The sequence below is a fragment of the Pezoporus occidentalis genome, unplaced genomic scaffold (assembly GCF_034315485.1).
Source record: "Pezoporus occidentalis ecotype Australia unplaced genomic scaffold, CSIRO_AGI_Poc_V1 ctg70, whole genome shotgun sequence".
Taxonomy (NCBI): Eukaryota; Metazoa; Chordata; class Aves; order Psittaciformes; family Psittacidae; genus Pezoporus; species Pezoporus occidentalis.
The window spans coordinates 3,544,197-3,563,459 of NW_026916053.1; the positions used below are offsets into that span (position 1 = coordinate 3,544,197).

Sequence of the window (19,263 nt, forward strand, 5' to 3'; positions counted from 1 at the left end):
AGGAGAGGAAGAAATAAAATCTTAATGTGGAGCTCTGCTGCCTATTTAAACCTATGAAATGTAGCACTGGAAAGATTTCCTTCACAGTCCGCAGGGGATGCTCTGACCGGGTGATGCTGGTTGAAGAGAAGGGTGGGTCTGCTCAAAGAAGCTGAATGCAGCTCGAAATTCCAGGAGAAATTCTGGATACCAGCCACAGATGCTAATGGGAGCACCAAAAGCGCATTTCTCTCACGGGATTTTCTTGGGATATAGCAAAGTGATATTTCTTCCATTGCTTGCAGACACATTGCCGGCCTCCTGCCCAGTTTGCTCCCAGAGCTGGTACGGAAGAAATTAATAGGCTTAACACAGGTGGTTGAGCTAACATGGGACAAATTATCCTACAGTGAGACTCTATAGGACTGACTGAGTGCCTGTCTTCAGAAGCTGTAGTTAGGGGAGATGAAGTTCGGTATGCAAGGAGCAGTGGAGTCTGGAGCAGGGAAAGCAAGATCATTGAAATCTGCTGAGTTGATGTTATCTGTTGCAGTGATTTTCTTTAATTACAGCAGCAGCTGAACATCCTTTTGTCTGTACAGTATGACAGACCTATTAAAACATAATGTAAAACTTGAAGCGCAACAAAAAGAGGTGAAATGATTCCTATATCACTGTGACTCTTTTGGGAAAGAGGAAAGGTTTTGCTTCCATGCCCAGACCCATCTTGCAGAGATAATATCAGTATTAGAATTACAATAGTATCTGAAAGTCCTGAGCTCTAGGTTCAGTTGACCTGGGCGGCATCAAGCAGAAACATGAGTCAACCTTTTACATGAATGTCATTAAATATAGTTTAATATATTTTCCAATAAGAATGTAAACATGTCTGAACCAAAAATGGGCTTGGTTTGAATTTTACAGATAATGTAGGCTGGAGGTTCCCGTGTGACTTCTAAGCAGGAGCCTGCAATTTGTCCTATTTTAATCTGACCCATCCATTTTGATGGGTAGTCTCATTAATACAGCACAGTTTTACATCAGAAATATCCCCTGATAATGATACGAAGCCTAATGCGTTCCTTCCACTCTGGAAAAAAATATGCTATGTGGTAAACATATTACACCTGGTGATCCTGAATGTAACTGATCGATCATCAGTTTTCAAAAGGGAAACCATCATTGGGTAGAAAATAGATCAGCTATTGAGCCAGACAATTATCTTCTCTCCTGAATGAGATGCTCCCTGCCAAACCGGAAAGAAACAGCTATTTGGCAGAACAGTAAATGTAACTAATACCTTTAGAACACATTGGACAAAATTATTTGTTAATAGTGCTCCCAGGACTGGAAAAGGTTGCAGGACCAAAGTACATGTCACATTAGTGGCATGAAAATCACTTCGGGGTGGTACAAGGCCCTGCTCTGAGTGAAGACCTATCACTGGTACCTGTTGAACAGCACTGTCCTCCAGTTCTCCTTGCCTCCATCAGGGCACTCTCCCGCATGGGGAAAGCAACACCAACACACCAGCATTGGGAATAGAGATGAGTGGTAGGGTTAGACAAGGTTGGCAAGCATGGGCTGAGCTCACCATTAGCTCACCACCACCTGCAGTGCTTGCACCACTCCATCATGCCTGGCTTACCTCTCATGCTGCCTGGTTGGAATTGTGGTGCAAGGAAACTCTCTCACCTGCGTGGCTCTCTTTGACCTTGCAGAAAAAACAAACCCAGTCTTTCCTGAGCTGCCTCTGACTGCCTCCAGGTGCTGTTCTCACCAATATAAGAAGTGGATAAAGCTGTGTTGGGTTAAATGAGCTCTGGCTGGGTGACTGGCTCACTGTTTCTGCAGAGATTTCAAGAGCAACACTATGCTTTGCTGCCCTGTGAGATATGGCTGCTGGGCTTGGCACAGACCCCATGCTCCAACCCAGCCCGGAGCAGAGCTCCTCACCAACCTGCTGCTATCTTCAACTCCTGCTGGAGACCTCAGCCTCAAACTAAAGGTAACGTGATAGAAATACTTCAACAAAATGAGATTATCAGCTATCTTTTAAAAGATGTATGTCAGCTTACATCAAACCCTTTGTTGGCTAATGGAATGTATCAGAGGGACACTGTCAAGGGGTTTGGGGCCTCAGGTTTGACCTCCCTTAAAATAGCCGGGAGAATTATTTGAAATCCAGATATCCTTTTTTTTTTAAGAGGAAAATTACATTCTGCCCTTGTAAATTTGATGCCTGAAAGTAAAGAAAGGTGAAAACAAAAGGAACATATCACAAGAGAAAGCAAAGTGTTAGGGTTTACAGAAACACAGGCATTTCTCCTTGTGCAGCTTCCAAGCCTGGCTGGCTGAAGCAGCCTGTTGCTGGAGCTGCACAGTCATTGCTGCTGAGGCTGATACACACGCAGAGAGATGCTGGCATGAAGCTCCCTTCCATTAACATATATTTTCTATGAATGGCACTGTTTGTCCTGCAGAGTGGAAAATCCCTCTGCTTGAAAAACTGGCCTCGAGGGACCACCTCTAAAGGAAAGAAAGACATTTATTCATCCAGGCTCACACGGTCTCGGTCCCTCTGCTGAGAATGACAACCAGCGTGACTCCGGGTGTCAGCAGAGGTCCTGGCTCAGGAACTGGGCGAGAAATATGGGGTAATTTGATGTTGACATGAAAACCTGTCACCATCTGAAACAGGGGGGGTGAGGGGGGAAATAACAGTGTTTGCTAAAAGGCAGAGGATAAAATCACTGGATGAAATGACTGCTTCGGAATGACCTTCTAAAAATACCTGCGGTGATCAGGCTGGATGGCTACGGAGCAGAAAGGTGGAGACTCTGCTCGGAGGGCAGGTCCTCCCTGGAGGAAGGCAATTCGCACCTTTGCAAGGTAATTTGCACCTTGCAAAAACCCTGTCCCCAAATAATGGTCATAATGAGCCACAAAGACGACAGACAAAAGGAGCCCTGCCCTTGTAAACAAAGGAGCAGGAGGGAAGGCTTCAGCAGCAAAGAGCTTGGTCATCATCCCTCTATAGCCCAAGGGCTAACGAAGCAGGCAGGCTGGGGCTCCAGCTTGGGCAGACCCAGGCAGTTTCTCTAGGTGCCAGTGTGTCTCCCCCAGTCACCTTCCCCTACAAAGCAGGCAATGATTCATTTGCTGCTCCATTTTCCCTGTGTCCAACGACACCTCCTTGAGTTTCCAAGCTTACTTGAATCCCTCTTTGCAGCAGAAGCCCTGTTTGCATTTCCCACCGCCTCTCAACAAGGGTGACTTTACTGATGGACCCATGGTAAGGTAGCATTTCCTATTCCTTGCAGAAATTCCTTCTGATTTCATTATCTCTTTGCTATTGGCAAGAGCACCAAAATGCAGCTGGGCCACCCCATGAGCCCATGTACACTCCTGATTTCCAATGCATTACTAGCACACTCCAAAACTCCATTCCAAGACACATGCAATAAAAATGAATTAACTGAGCAGCCATTAGGATGTAATGTGGTAGCGCTAAGGTGAGTCACAACCTAATTACTATTATTTCTAATGGAGTTACCGTGCCATTACTGCAGAACAACACACCTCAGCTCTACCTCCGAATGGGCACACACCTCATTGCACACGCACTGTGGTCCATGCTGGATCCAAGCTCAAAAATCAAGGAGAAATGATTGCTTGGAAAATTGCAGCCCCAAGTCAGATGTGTGCAAGACCCACACGTGCTGTTAGTGTTAGTTAGACTTGTTAGAAAAGCTGTGTCAGTGTCAATGGCATCAAAACGAGCCTTTTATTGACTGCAGGAAGTCTTAGATCAGGACCCTCAGGCTTCTTGAGGTGGATTCCTGAGGAAAGGGAGATTAAGCATTCATGATCTGTGGGCATTTCAGTAACTTTTGAACCTGAGAGCTAAATTCAGCCCATTCATTGGAGGAACAGCAGATAGAAGGTCATTGACTTCCAGCAGCCTGCAGCAAAACATGTGGCTGAGGCTAAGACATAGGCTTGTGATGGGCCCATGAACAAGGTGGCTGTGGCATGTGTTCTTGCTCTGGCTCCTCCACAGGGTTTGGGTTTGCTTCTCTCGGGACTCCTGATTTACAAGGTGGTCAATGAACTTTCCACAGTGTTCATTTCACTGCAGCTTTGGGGTGTGTTGCCTGGTTCCTGAGACATTCCCTGTGAGGAGCCTGCAAAGGCAGGGAATATGGGATGTGACATAAATGTATTCTGCTAATGCTGTAAATTAGTCATCTCAAATATGTATTTAATATAATAAGTTTGGAAGACAGCTACTGTAGGTTAAGTGGCAACTGACAGCACTTACAATGAGGATTAATATACATACGGGTCCTACAGGTTTGCTAAACTTCAACAACCATTTATTATAATCCACTGGTTCTTAACTTACACTTGAATGAATTGGGTAACGTTAAATAAATAGAGAAGCATGACCAAGAGGAATGGGCAAAAACCTGCCAGTGCCACTGTAAGCTCACAACTCATGAAGGGTATGTCCTAACAAAAACCAGCCTACTTAGGTTTGGCTCCAACACCAGTTGGTTTAAGAAGATTTTCATTAAAGCTTTGCATTCATTTCCAGAAGGGAATTTCTTTACAATTTTAGGTGACATGATCCTTTTCTGCCAGACCACGGCTAAAAGCTACTTGTGTCCTTCCTAAAAAGCAGGCTTTGCTCCAATTATTCCAACAATCCCAAGAGGTAATAAGTTATTCTTGCCTATATTGCATCCTGATGCAGCCTGAGAATGAAAAACTAACCTAACGTTTGCAGCTTGAGGAAGAAATAACATCTATTTTCCCTTATATTGGCTCCATATTTTTTAGGGAGAAGGAGCTAAGGCTATGGCTTTAAGTTTGAAATCTAGCAAGCATGAAATTGCTGCCATCAAGCTATTGCGTCCTACTACTAGTCTGGGAAAGCTCTAGTTGGAGATACCTGGCCAGGGTCTAAGTGCAGTCTAGATGTCTTCTGACTACATAGCCCCTCTAGAACTATCTGGTCACACCAGTTCGGGTGCGTTGTGCTTAGCTGGAGGCATAGCAGTGTGCCTGGAAAGAGCAGATTTTCAAGCATATTTGGGCCTTTTAAGTGTGGGAGGAAGTTCAGCTGAATTTCAGAAGTGCTTTGCTATAAGTAAGCATCTAATTCACTGCTTGTGCTTTTGGAAATGTTACCAAGCACCTATCTGTCTGCATGGGTTGGTGCCTAATTGCCGTTGAAGGTCTGGCAGAGGCAGGCACTGCATTAAAAGCTCCTCACACATTTTAGACCAGTGTGGAGGGATTTGCGCAAGGCGGAGATGAAGAAGACCAGCAGAGTTTTGAGATGCCCATCATGATGAGTACAGAGCACCTTTGTTTTGCTCAATGATTTTTGCTCACTGCTTCACCTGTGATTTTTTTGCTGATGTTGTTTTTTTTTCCTGATTTAGCAAGGAATTCTTGGATCTTCCAGAAGAACTTTTACCTATATCTGATGATAAATTATCTTGTCTTGTAAGTGCAACACCGTGCACGCTGCTGGCTGGCACTTCTGCTCATTACCATCTTTCATGGATCACCTTGTTGGCTTCCTCTCCCATCATTACCTCTTTCCCTATGATAACCTCCTTGACATTGTCTTACTGATATTTTCTTAGCCTTCCTGGACACTTTTCTTACCGCTGTCACGCACAGGCTTGCAATGAATATTTCCCCAATCCCATGTGACAGATAATAATGTTTTTCTTAATTGCTAATCACGTCTATTAGTGAGTTACTTGCAGGAGAACAGTTAATTCCAGACCGCTTAGGTATTCTGCAGCAGGGCTGAGGGTACGTGCCATGCTTCCCAGGGCAGCTCCTGAGCCTCAAAGCCTGGTGAGCTGGTGATCTCTGCACCATCCACACTCTGTGCAGAAGTGATGTAGTTTCATTCCCAGCTCTGAGCAAAGAAAGAGGAAATATTAACCTTATGGAGGAGGTTGACCCCATCCAGCATCACAAGTCGTGTGTAGTGGTTTTGGAGGGGGGAGCACAGACCCTGCATGAAAGGTGAACTTGTAGAGAGGTTGATCTGAGCAAGGGCTTGGCTCAGCAGAGCATCGGGCACAGAGCTGCTGGTACAGGTCCCTCTGAGGATGTCTCACCTGCTCCTGGGCAGGCAGTGGAGCCTCATTGATGCCCCTGGCTGCAGTGGGTTGCTTGTTTTTAATACCCTTGACAGAGCGCAGCAGGATTTCCTTGGCTCAGACAATGTCAGAAACTCAGATACAGCCTCTTATATTAGATAAAGGTGGTGGGGTGACCCTCAAACCCAGGCAGTACCGGCAACTGCATGGAACTGAGATGAAGGCAGAAGTAGAGACTGAGAGCTGAAGGCGTCCGCATGGCACAGCCTGATGGGGAGATAAGCACAGGGATGGGGTAAAATGAAGCAGTGAGCGTTTGTAAATGGGACTCCTCTGGCACTGAGCATGACTGCCTGAAAACTCCCATACTTCCTCTGAACAGCTGCTTTCTCTGTGCTAAATAAATCATGCATCTTGTTACCTTACCCTGTACGCACGGAAAAGATGTGTCTGAGCAAAAAAGCGTGGAGCCCTTCCAGGTCTTTGGTTTTCGCACCAGCCCGTGCCTCTCTTGTGTCAGTTCCTGATCAGGTTTATCTTCCATCCTCCCAGTTCCTCTGCTCCCAAACCAGTCTGGTACAGCTCTGGCTCTGGGTCAGCCATCAGTGGTGACTCCAGGCCTGAGATTTGCAGTGGAGGAGCCTGATAAGAAACCTAAGAGCAGGTTTGTGCTCAATGGGGTGTTGTGGAGGTGCTCAAGGAGACTCAGACCATCCCCACTGGTGTCCCTGCCACAGCCCTCATCCCTTCAAGGATGCTCTTCTTGCTCCTCAAAAACTCGCTGAGGGTGGTACAGGCTGCATTGGGGGGTGCAAAGGGCACAGCTGTATTTCAGGTATGAGTGAGTCGAGGCAGCAGGTCCTCAGAGAGGACCTCTGCAGCGCTCCGTTAGCATCAGGGGGTATTTCTGTGGTGTGCACCAAGCCACGAGTGTCCTTTTTGCTGTTAAGCACCACCAATGTTAATCTGGGAGGGAGCGGGAGGCGTGCTCGCTCGAGGAAGATGTGGGAAACCAATTACAAGTTCTTATATAAATCCAAATGTGTCTTCCTAAATATGCCGCCTCTCAAAATGAGGCTGAGATTTAGCTTTCACAATAAGCCTGAACTGTGAACTTTTTAATTTGCACATGGTTTCAGGAAATCTAACTCATCCTATCAGGGAAGGGAAAAAAAAAAAGCCACTTAAAAAAGAAATGCTCTTTTGCTTGTTTCTTTATTCCAGAGCAGAGTAATTTATGTACTCATTTAATTTTGTTCTGCCACAAACAAAACCACAGTATATAACGTGATCTCTGCTGCTGGAACGCTTATTGTTGGAAGGACATCGGAGAAGACATAAATGTCCCTGACACAAAAGAAGATCCCAGGTTTCAGAGAGATCACGCAGATGGGAAAATATGGGGGGTTTGTCTAAATTTATGAGTGGGCCTTTGTTCTTTGCTTTATAGTATGATAGCATAATAATCTTTTAAAACCACAGTAAGAGCCAGGTACCTGAGAGATTGGTGCTTCATAAATACTTAAACAGATAGACCGCTATGAAAACCTTTTGTTCTGCTGCCTTTTTGCCCATTGTTACTTTTGCTCCAACAATGCAGGGAAAAAACCCCATCTAATAAGTGAAAACCATTTGTGTTTGGAGGTGAGGTGGGGAGTGTTTTCAGAGGAGTATCTGCCAAAACAAAGAGCTCTGTATTATGCACGTAAACTACAGAAGCAACATGCTGGTTTTGTGTATATCTGCATAAGAGACACTGGAAATCTCCCAGCCAGCCAGTGAAACAGCTGTATTCCATCATTCCAATAGCATCTGACAGCTGTATTTCACAACTTCAGGAATGTTAAAGAAAAACCCAACCCTTCCATGCTGCTGAACTGAAAAAAAGCCCACAACATGTGAATGAACTCAAGTTGGACAGTGGGTATTGACTAAGTTATCACTAATGTCACCGTTTCATCCACCAACAGTGGGATGCTGATAAACCCCAGAGGTGGCTGAGCTCACTGGAAGGATGCAGAGAAGCAGCCCCATGCCCTGGCTCCCCAGCAAAGCAACCCCGACTCTACCTCAGTTTCCCTATTAAAAAGGGGAGAGCATAACACGGCGGTCTCCCACATTAGGATCTTGAGAGGAAAGGATGTTACTACTGTGCTATAGTGAACACTGCTTTTGTTTGACATTAGTTTTGAAAACTATTTCATTTTCGTTCTTTCTCTTGCCAGAAACACCAAATAAAAGGACAAAAGTTGGGACGAGCGGGGATAAAGCACCTTTTGCATCATAATGAACTGTATGTCACACAGACATGTTATATCCATGTACAGCGGATAAGGCTGGAGCTGGCATCTGGGTTAGAAGATGTGTTTTGAAGCACAAATACGTTGGAAAATGGTGCTGCGATCGCTGCATTCATCTGGTGGGTGAGTCGCTGGCAGCTCCTTCCCTTGGTCTGTCTGTGGGGCTGCGATTTTCCCAAGTGATGTGGAATGGGCTCAGTTAATGGACAGATGGGACCTTGCACACAGAAAAAAATGTGTTTTATTTAAAAACTGAGCTTCAATTACCAAAGGGAAGAAAATTAACTGCAGGAAGATGAAATAAACACCCTTCTTTGGGGTCAAACAGGCGTTACAGTGGTGTGATGTAAAAGCCAGATCTCACACTGACTTAGGGGACTTTGCAGGCAGCTCCAAAGCTCAGAGTTGGTCTTTCCCAGTCATTAATAAAAGACAAAGCCAACATTTGCTTTTATAAACCAAAGAATAACTCATCATTTCATTCGTTGTTTGGGGTATTGTTTTTTTTTGGTAGGGATGTGCCAATTTGTCAAGCCCTTAATTTTTGGCAAGAATTTATCTGTGTTGAGACAACTGCTGTTGGCAAAAGCTAATTCCATGTACTGATGGAATTCGGAGGCAAAGTAGGAAAAAGAGACCAAAAAGAGAGAAGGCGCATCCCCAGCAACCTTATCAGTGAGAAACAGGAGAGAGCCAGAGTCAAGCTGCTGTGCCAATAAAATATTAATTATTCATACAAATTCTCATGGAGAACAGACAAAAACCAACCCCTGGGTGACCATGAGCTTCCTCAGCACCAGCCAGGTGGGAAGCTGGCTGGGCAGCTGGGTGCTGGGAGGTGTTTGGCTTTTCCAAGAGCTCCTGGAGCTGGAGGGGGTTGAGGATGCAGGGAGGGTAAATGGGGTGCATGGCTTGGTCAGTTTGGCTTCATCCCAGGAAAACAAAGCATCTGCGGGAGGAGAAAACCTGGTTGACCTGGCTCTTGTCACAGGGTACTGTCCAGTCGTTTGGTTTGAGATCAGATTTTGGCCCAAAGCAAACCTGAAATCAATACAAATAATGCTCCAATTGGGTCAATAATCTGCGTTTTTAGGGTTTCTTTTAATATTATTAGAAATATTTATATTACAGTAGCTTGGTATTTTAGAAGGCTAAAAATGCATTTTTATATAATCAGCATTTTTAAAAGTCTATAAACATCCACTATGTTTGCCTAATGTACTATAAAAGCTTCCAAAGGAGCTGTTATTATCCAACTTGTCACCTCACACATGCTCCGAGGAGGAATCTCTCTTTTTTTTCCTTGTCTGCTGTTAATAAAATGAAGCAAACCATTAACAGCTTTGGAGCTGCAAGGAGAAGTAAAGGGGCTTGTAATCTTGGACTCCAAAGGAAACGTCTGCAGCTTTGCTCCTCTCCTCTTTGAGATTCCCCACACGCAACAACAATTTCAAACAGACAAAATCAGTTTAGGTTACATAAATTCAAAAGCCCAGGCCTGCTTCTTTTAAAGTAACATCTTGCATTTTGTTTGGAGCGTTGCAATCTCTCACATAACATTTCGAACTGGTTCAGTTTTACAGCCTGCCGTGCATCTTCCTCAGGCTTCTTTGGTTAAAGGAGCTTTAATGCAGAATGATGATGTGCACGCACACGTGCATTATTATTACATATGCACATGTAGATAGGTATATGTGTATATATGTATGTGTGTAGGTAAATATATATATACATATATATATGCAAAGTCTATCAGGCTGCGGTGGTTGCACATTCAGACTCATCTCTCCCGGCATTCTGCATGCCAAACTCCCAGTGTTATTAGGGCATGGTGCAGGCTCCAAACCAGGTCCTGATAAAAAAGTGCAGTGCCTTTGGGAGAGGAACATGGGTATTTCAGTCCCCGTGAGCTCAAGGGTGAGTGTGGTGTAAAGCAATTAGTGAAGGGAAGAAATCTGTGTGCAAAGAGCAGGTTTGCGCTCTAAACAATCTCTTCATTCACATCTCTGATTTGCTTTTGGTTCATCTCTGTTTATAGTTCGCTCCTGTTCCCAACATATCTTGGTGTCGGGATGGATTCTCAACCCCAGGGAACCTGTCAGGGATGTGATAACAACTCACTCAATCCAAAGAAGGGCACGATTGTGCCTGCGATAGCAGCGGCTCTTAACAGCTCCCCTGCTGCTGGTGGTGGGTTCTGCTGGAGCACGAGGAGCTGCTCCTCAAGGGGACTCTGTGATTTCGGATGGGGCTGAAAATAGAGTGAGAACTTGTCGCTTTTGGCACTTGGGTTCTCAGCCCCCCCACAAGATGCACCCAAGAGGGTAACAGGCAGCGAACTACCCCTGTGCTGGCTGGTATGTTGGCTAAAGCCCCCGCTGGATGTATTTGGGTGGCCCTGGGGTGAGCCAGTATGCAGAAGGGCTTTTGTGGCTTCAGTTGGGAAAGGGCATGGTCTAGGAAAGCATTGAAATTCCAGGATGATGCCCGAGGGGGAGAGGCTTGGACATCCCTGCAGTGATGGAAAAGAGAAGGAATTAAAACCCAAAGGATGTGGTTTGTGCCGCTGCAGGAAATGCTTGGCTGTTCTGCATGGAAATGACCTGAAGGTGCAAAGGGGACATTGGTGGTCACAAGGACCTCGTTGGAGCAGAGGAGTGAGGAGAAGCCTGGTGTCTACTTACTGCTGGTTCCAAGTTTGTACCCTGGGGTCAGACAGAGTGTCCTGAGCACTGCTCTATGTTATGGCCACTACAGTGATGGTGCTGGCACCTCAGAGACACCAGACTTCCTGGGTTTGCTGCCACACACCCATTCCTGGGCTGTCCGAACAGCGCTGCTGGTGTGGAACAGCCTGTCCTTGGGACTGGGCGGGCAGAGGGAAATCCATGTTCCCAGTGTGGGCTCAGGAGAGCTGCCGGCTCAGACAGAGCAAGGGCCAAGGCAGCCCAGGACAGGGAGCAGACACATCAGCCACTGTGGCTATTTCTGGCAGTGCCCTCAGAGCTGGGGAGTTCAGGCATCAGGGCATGGGGAAGCACTGCTGGGACCTCCTGGGAGCCCTTCCCACCTCGTGGCACTGTGGGGTGGTTCCTGCAGGCGTTTCCCATCCTTAGATGACTTGCTGTCAGCTCCCAACAAGTACAACACCCTCAGGCGAGTGTTGCCTGACAGTCTCACGTGATGTCCTAAGTGGAGGTATCCGTCGGGATCAGCATTGCCTGGTCTCTGTGTGGCAGTGCACAGACCCTGTGGCTGGGTGTCTCTATTATGTGTCGTTCCACATTCGTTGACTGCTGATGGGAACAGAGGGTGTTGGGCACCTCATTGGGGTTCCTACCCTGACCCCACATCCACCATCCAAGCAAGCGTTGGCAGGTACTGGTCCCTCCAGCCCCAGTCCCTCAAAGCCTGCCCATGGCAGTGGTCCATCAACATGAGGTGCTCTTGGGATGCAAGGAGGCGACGTGGGCCTTCTGGATGAGGTGGCATGGTATTAGAGAGCTGGTGTGGTTAGGGCAGGAGGGGGCATTGGATCCAGGAGGTGTTCCAGGATGGAGGTCTGCTGCAAATAAGCATTGAATGCAGCCAATGGCGCTTATGTCATCATTTACGTGCTCTCTCAAGGTGACCTCCTCAGGGTTCTGTGGTCCTGACATCTTTACGTTGAAGCTGGGCCTAACTCAAGTTCCTAGGCACATCCACCTGCTTTTCTGGGCGCAAGCCAAAGGCAGTGCCTGTGCTGCCAAAACTGGCCCTCCTCAGTGTACTGCTGGGTGAAGCTTTGGAGGCTGGAAAGCTCCCATGACCCCAAGGACCAGCACACAGCACTCTGTTGGTGACCTGCATTAACTCACCATAACAAGGGGTGTTCTTTAGCTGGCGATGGGACTCCCTAGTGCTCCCCATGTAGGGTGGAAAGAGTCCAATACCATTCCAGCCTTCAACACTGTTGGAGACATGGCTGGACAAGGAGGTACCCAAGACATTATGGTGAGGAACTTGGCCCCAGAGTGAAGTCTTTGAATCCTGGCTCTTCCCTTTTGCGTAAGGCAAAAATCAGGATCCACTGAGCTTCTTCCCCACCTTCTCACCTGGACACCTTTCTACCACAGAGGAAGAATTACAAATGGAAGAAGGTAAAGGAGAGGAAACACATTAATTTGGGTGCGACCCAAAGGTCTTCCGGCACTGACAAGGTCTCCGCTCCACGTCTCCCAACACCGGTGCTTACCAAACATAGCCAGGGCCCCACGAACCCTCGGGCTGGTGGAGAGTAGTAAGATGAGCTCCTGCTGTATTTGGCCTAGCTAAAAATAGCGGGAGGGGAAAAAAAAGGCAGAGTCAGGACCCTGCAGGACCAGTAGTCAATGGGCTGCGAGGAGTGATTGAACTCCAAATACTGCTCCGCAGGCTCCAGCTGACGGGCTATTTTTTGCCGTGGTTGACTAAATATGGTCAGGGAGGGAAGAGCAGGAGAAGGGGCCACTCGCCCGGGAGTGCGTGTTTCGGATGCTTCGCTGGGTATATAAGCACTGGAAAGGTGGACTCGCTTTCTGACCGGCGCTGCCCCCCCCTTCTCCTCCACCAACCTTCTCCCCCCCCCCACACACCCCGGGGTGTGCACCCCCCCCTTTGCCATCCTGACCCCCAACCCGGGGGCTGGATGTGGGGTGGGTGTGAGGAGGATGATGATGAGGAGGAGGAGGATGATGGGGATGGGGAATGGGGGGGGGGGCGCGCAGGCACTTCTGCAGGCGCAGCCCTTTTCGCATCAAGGTGTGCTGCAATCCGGGCGGGCAAGGTTGTTTCTCCTTAACCCGTGCCTTGCTGCGCGGAGCCCCGCGGAGCCGCGCTCCCCCCGCCCCGCCGCTCGCCCCCGCCGCGCCGCGCTGCCTCCGCCGCACCGCGGGGCCGGAGTTGTGGAGGGCTGGGGATGGGGCTGGGGATGGGGAGGGAGCCTTTGCCTGGGGACTCTTGGCTTTATTATTTCGGTCTTTTTTCTCTTCTCCAAGTGAGGACTAATCCCATCCCCGGGCCTGCTCTCTTTCTCCCTTCCTGCATTAGAGATTGGCTATAAGGAGAAGGCTGACGGCTGCAGCATGAAGCGCATTATTACCTTGTGATTCCATGACCCTCCTCTATGCATCCCTAACTCTCGAAAGCTGATTCAGCTTTCAGCTAGTGCTCTGGTGAGTCCTCTGCTGCAACAGAAGCTCCTAACTGGTATGTCTTTTTTTTTTCCTCCTCCTGCTCCCTTGCCTTGCCTTTAACCGCTCCCAGCTCAGCTTGTTTTTAAACACTTTTCCTGGCCAATGCAGGACTAAGCGCCCATCCAACTTACCCGGGGACTTAAATCTGGGCTTTTGCATCTGGCAAATGTATGTGTGTGTGTGTGTGTGTGTGTGTGTTGCCTGTGTGTGTCTGTGCAGGGATGTGCTGGGTGTGTGTTTCATGTGGGGATGGGTTAAGAGACCTTCCCCCCCCCCCCTTCTTTTTTGTTCTGCTGTGGCATACTCTGCATATAAAAAAAACCCCAACAAAACCAAACCCGAACAAACTGCAGAGCAAGCAGTGCACTAGAATAATCTGAACTGAAATGTTAGAACTTTGACATGCAGCCGTTCTGCAAGGTTAAACTGGCCTTTAAATGCCTAATTCAGACACAGGCTGCTAATGACACCTGGGGGGATTGGGGCTTTATTTATTTATTTGCAACAAACTAGTGCTATGAGCTAATACCAGGCAGAGCAAAAGGGTGAAATGTGGTTAAACTTAGCCTAAACTTGCAATGATCTCAGTGCTGGGGGGATTAACTGTTAAAATGCTGAGAAATGGACATTAATTACAGGCATGTGGTTTGTGGACTAGCAGAAGGGGAATAGGAGGACGAGAAGTTAGGTTTTCCCTGCAAGGGTTTGGAATTCAGGTTACATGAAGTGTAACATCAATTGACTGTTACAGCTTCTGCAGCTCAGAGTTGACTGTGGTCATATTTTACATGATAGTGGTGATACCTTGTCACATAAATATATAGGCATCGGTATTGTGAGATGGATACTGTGACACATACATGCGCACAGATTTAAGTGTGTTCTATAGCATGCATATGGATATTTTATACATAGTAATATGCAAGTGCTATCTATTAGCAGGTGTAACGTATCATCCACGTAGAAGCATCTCCAGGCTGTGTTCAGAATATGGGTATGGGTTTATGTCTGTGCCGGGGAGAGCGTACACTCAGCAGTAGTGTGTAATTGTATAGGCAGAGATCTGTGATCTGTGCTGCCAGTTTAATTGCTGGGTTTCTCTCGATGGTTGTGTCAGTGTCTCTCAAGGACTGAATCCCCTGCCCAGCCCAGCCCTTTGGCCTAGGGCTGTGCTGGGGCAAGCACATGCCTCTGCCTAGGTCCTGCTTGTTTCTCCCTTCCCCAGCACTCAGCCCTAAACACAGGCTCTCTCCAAAGTCCCCAAAGTTTTGTGCTTGACTTTGCCACCAGGACCTGAGCAGCACCTCGAGCAGAGCAGGTATATAATACAATATACAGCACCTTGCTTTCCACTCCTCCCACCATCCTCCTCCCCCTTCACCTCCAGGCAATACCTCAGGCTCTTCCCTTTTCTCTGCCCCTCGGCCTTGGCACTGTCCATGTCTCCATCCATTTTTCTCCCCAGGGAATTTTACTTCCCAGGTTTTTCTGCTGGGAGCAAGCCTAAGAGCACAGCGAGCCTAGGGTGGGTAGAGGACGTTGGATGACGTTCACCCACCACCACTTGCTCCTGGTGGTAGCTGCAGGATGGGAGCCACAGGGTGCCTCTGGCGTCACCATTAAAAGCACCATTACGCCATTTATCTGCTCCTTCCAAACCCTGGAAAGCACCAGCTTCCACACGGAGCCTCAAGGCAAATTGAAATGTCCAGGATGAACTTTTCCTGCCAGGTTTGTGGCATTGTCTTCAGTTTTAAAAGGTCATTTTTCTTTAGCTCTTATATAGTGCTCTTTTAGTGGCTGGCAGTTACTGTCCCACTCGTTGCAGAAGTTGGGGGCTGATCTTGACAGACTATATCAGATGTATTAGATGAAAGCAAACTGGGTATGAGTTGCAGGTGTTTAATGGTCCAAGAAGTCCAGTCGCTCTCCTACTGTTACCAGTCTGAAGGAAACTCAGTACCATGGAGTGCCTTGGCTGCACAAAACCCCCCACCAGCACTTTGATTTTTGTTGGGTTTGGGTTTTAGTTTTGAATCTTAAGCACTCAGACTTTCCCTCACACTCCTCAGCTCTCTCTTTGCTTTAATTTCACTGCAGTCATGCATTACAATGGTGCCACAGCTCCATCTCTCTTCCCCTTAATCCAAACTAAAGGTAGAAATTTGCCTTGGAGTGAGGCAAATAATGATGGTTAAAAAGGCCAACAAACTCAGGGAATGGGGAGAGCTGCAGCGAGCCAGGACCAAAGCTTTTGCTGGTGTTGTATGAGTGGTGTAAAGCCATTTTGGGGGCTGAGAACAGTAGATTTACACCCCGGCTCCGCATGGCCTTTGCTTTTTTTGTGGTGCTAGAAGTCAGAGGGTAGCAGGGAAATATTTACTCCCCGTCTGGCAGTGATATTTTATAAAGCAGTGGAAAAGCATCGATGCAATTAGGTATTCCAAAGTGCTTAGTTTGCCACTTGCTAAGTTTACTTAAACCCTCTTTAAAGGGTTCATTAGAAGCCTGTGAGAAACGGTAAAATTCATTAACACCAAGGCAGCCATTCCGCATTTGCCTGTAAATTGGCATCGATCGTGGCGAGGGGCGGCGGGCGCAGGTGAGCTCGCCCTGCCCTCCGTGCTGAGCGAGCAGGCAGCGAGCAGGCAGCGCCCGGCGTGACCTCCGCCGTCGCTCCCTGCCTAAATCCTGCCTATAATAGTCCCCCATTCAGCCCGGGCGGCGTTTGCAGCCCTGCCACTCGGCCCACATTGTTCCAGGAGCTTTAAAGCTCAGCGCTGCTGCGGGGAGGCGAGGGACAGGGGGAGAGCTCGTGGCTGCCTGCAGGATCCAGCCCCATGGGTGCACGAGCAACCCCACAGGGCTGTGGGAATAACTCAGAGAGACTTTGGTCCGAGCTCCCAGCACCTTGCTTTGGCTGCCTTTTCCGTCGTGCGTCTGCAGGTGTATCCCCGAAACCCTTTAGCATGGAGCTACCGGAGGAGTTATTAGAAGCATCTTAATATTTCTTGTTTTCCAATACCCTGAACTCCCCAAAAGGCATGTGCTGTCTTTTTGGGTTTGCTTATCTGCGAGGTAATGTCTCACTCACAGTGACCAGCAGAGGAAAAATCATTGGATTAGCTAGGTAAGATGCTTTCTTCTTCCTATGCTTTAATCTGTACTTACTGATGAAAGCAATTGCTTGTCTGGGGCTGATGAGTTTTCTTACTCTGGCAAATGGAGCAGTCCTTCCCGGTGTCGGTCTGTAAATCAGTAGCTGGCCATTTGATTTTGAGCTTTCTGAAAACAAATTGGCTTTTTGTTTCCAAATTGCAATTGGAGGCAATTGGGAAATACTAGGTATTCAACTTTCCCCCACATGGCTTTGTCTGCAATTATCTCTATATGCATATAAAGCAAATCCTTTCCACTAAACCACATTTTGGTCTTTTAAATTGCTGAAAGTTTACCATTTTGAATGAAACATCTACTTTTGAGGTGGAGTGGGAGGTTGGCTTTGACTCTGTGCTGTTTATGTGACAAAGAGCCCCTGCCAGGGCAGCCACCGGAGCGCTGCTGCTTTGTGACCGGTGAATTATCCAGTTCCTCTTCCCAGGGACCAAAATCCATCACCTGCCGAGGGCAAAGCCTGGAATTACCAGTGAGGAGCAGGAGCTGGGGGGGTGTGTGTGTGTGTATGTGTGTGTCTGCACATGGGCTGGGCAGGAGGAAAGTCTGCTGGTTTAAACTGAGCCGTAACTCGCTCTCAGGATGTAGATTGTAAATCAGCGTTATTTTTCCTCCTGTGACCATATAAATGCGCATATTGAAACTACCTGCTTGAGAGACATACTTCTTTATATGCCCATATGAACCTGGCAAGCTATGGAATGTAAAGAAGTATGTATTTCAGGTGGGAACCCTTCTCAGAGGAGCGATGTGTGACCCTGGGCAAAGCAGGGGAGAAAGACAGACACATTATTTGATATTATTTCTTATTTAACTGCCTGACCTGGCAGCCCGAGTGGGGAGTCAGTTGATGGTCTTGTTCCAGCGCGTGTATTGTTCTGTCACTTTGCCTGTGTCAGCAGGTGGAAATGCTCATCAGGACATTAAATATTCAATATGCTGACTGCGGCATGGGCTTTGAAAGGCGATGCCAGAGGAAAGCTGGCTGGCCGCTCCTGGGTTTTAACAGGGATGCAGGCCAATCGCTCCTTTTTCCTGCTTCCCCAACAACCCTTTCCCCCCACCTCAAAACCAGGGCAATAGGTAGCAAACAGAGCTGGCTGATCTTTAAATATAGGAGAAACAAAAGGAGATGGAGGTGGAAGGAGAAGAGAGAGAAAAAGGATCCAACAGTTGTGACTCGGGTGTGCAGTGTTCCAGCTTTGAATTAACGTGCAAATTCCGCTTCTCCAGTCTTTCCCACGTTAAAACTTTTTGTGCTTGAAACTGGAGAGAAGGAGATCTTCCCTATTGGTGTGGTGAGTCTGCAGATCACAGCTAAAGCCAGAGGAGTGCTCTTGGATATAAGGGTCTTATTTCCCAAAGGAAAATAAGAAAACGAGCTCCTTTAGTTCTGGAAGCCTTCACTGGCTTTTGCTTTTCCTTGTTAACCTTTTGCAATGTAAAATAGTTGGGTGCTTTTTCAGGATCCTACAATAATGAGGCAAGATGAAAGGAGCTGGGTTTTAACACACAGGTGGGAGTTGCATCTGAGGGTTTAAAGTTTTCAGCCCCAAACATCCTCACTCTTCTGTGATGCCTGTAACACCAGGCAAAGCTGAACTCCTCAGATAGCAGCTCCCCAGCTGCCCAAACTCACGTTCCCATCTCCATGGGGCAGCTGAGAGCAGCGTTTTGATTTTGGGTGATTTCCCAGCAATTGCAACAGCCCTCTTCATTTGGCTAACGGGCTCCTGAGGCATCGTTTGATAGGTGTGATGCCTCCACATCCTGCACCAAGGTTAACCAAGCCTTACCCATCACAGCACCCTCTCCTAGGCATGGGGAGAGGACGAGACTCGAAGGTTGGATTTTGTGGAGTCTTTATCCAGCTCTATTCAGCGCCGTCATCACTTGCTACAGGTATGCCAAAGGGGATTTAACTGTAAGCAGGTGCTTGTGGATATGGGTTTGAAAAGTCAGGCTGGGTATCAGGAAGATTTCCTATGTATGAGATTTGGAGGGATTTTTGTTTGTTTAATGTAAATACCGTGGCTGATGGAGGTGTGGGAAGTGCTGAGTCTTTCCTAGCAGAGGAGGAGCCTTTCCTTTGCCAGGTGGCTTTGGTTTGCACTGGAGAGTGGCTGATTTGCACAGCATCCTGTTTGCGTGTCATGATGCTCTGGTTATGCTGGGCCTTGGGAAGTCTGGGCTTTGCTGGCTGGCAACAGCAGAGTCTCCTAGGACTTCATTGCAGGGATGCAGAGTCCCCTGAGCTCAGTCACCCTACATGGGGAAGGGTCCTCAACAACCAGGTCCCCACAGGATAGGCCCTGGTGTGTCCAGCCCTGCTTTAGTGGGTTATCAGATTTAGATATGAAGCTGGTGGATGCTGGGAAACGAGCTGAGCCCGAGGAGGGAAGCTCTGGGGCCCAAGCGGGGTTGCAGTTTTGCTCCTTTGTAAATTGCCGATGTTAGCTTGAATCC

General features: G+C 47.7%; 2 long non-coding RNA genes across 17 annotated transcripts in view; both read left to right on the plus strand.

Annotated features, from left to right (window-relative positions):
• The first annotated feature begins 1,837 nt into the window (after positions 1 to 1,837).
• On the plus strand, positions 1,838 to 9,753 carry LOC134175865 (uncharacterized). Its single transcript, XR_009969170.1, has 3 exons — positions 1,838 to 1,987; positions 3,212 to 3,274; positions 8,081 to 9,753. It is a non-coding gene; the product is annotated as an uncharacterized LOC134175865 (long non-coding RNA).
• Positions 9,754 to 12,952: 3,199 nt separating this feature from the next.
• LOC134175918 (uncharacterized) overlaps positions 12,953 to 19,263 on the plus strand; it is a 53,186-nt gene continuing 46,875 nt past the window's right edge. For 7 of the 16 annotated variants that reach the window (XR_009969193.1, XR_009969192.1, XR_009969184.1 and 4 more), the window contains exons 1-2: positions 12,954 to 13,189; positions 13,478 to 13,636. This is a non-coding gene — a long non-coding RNA (uncharacterized LOC134175918). The other 9 variants (XR_009969185.1, XR_009969195.1, XR_009969190.1 and 6 more) reach the window with 4 other exon arrangements.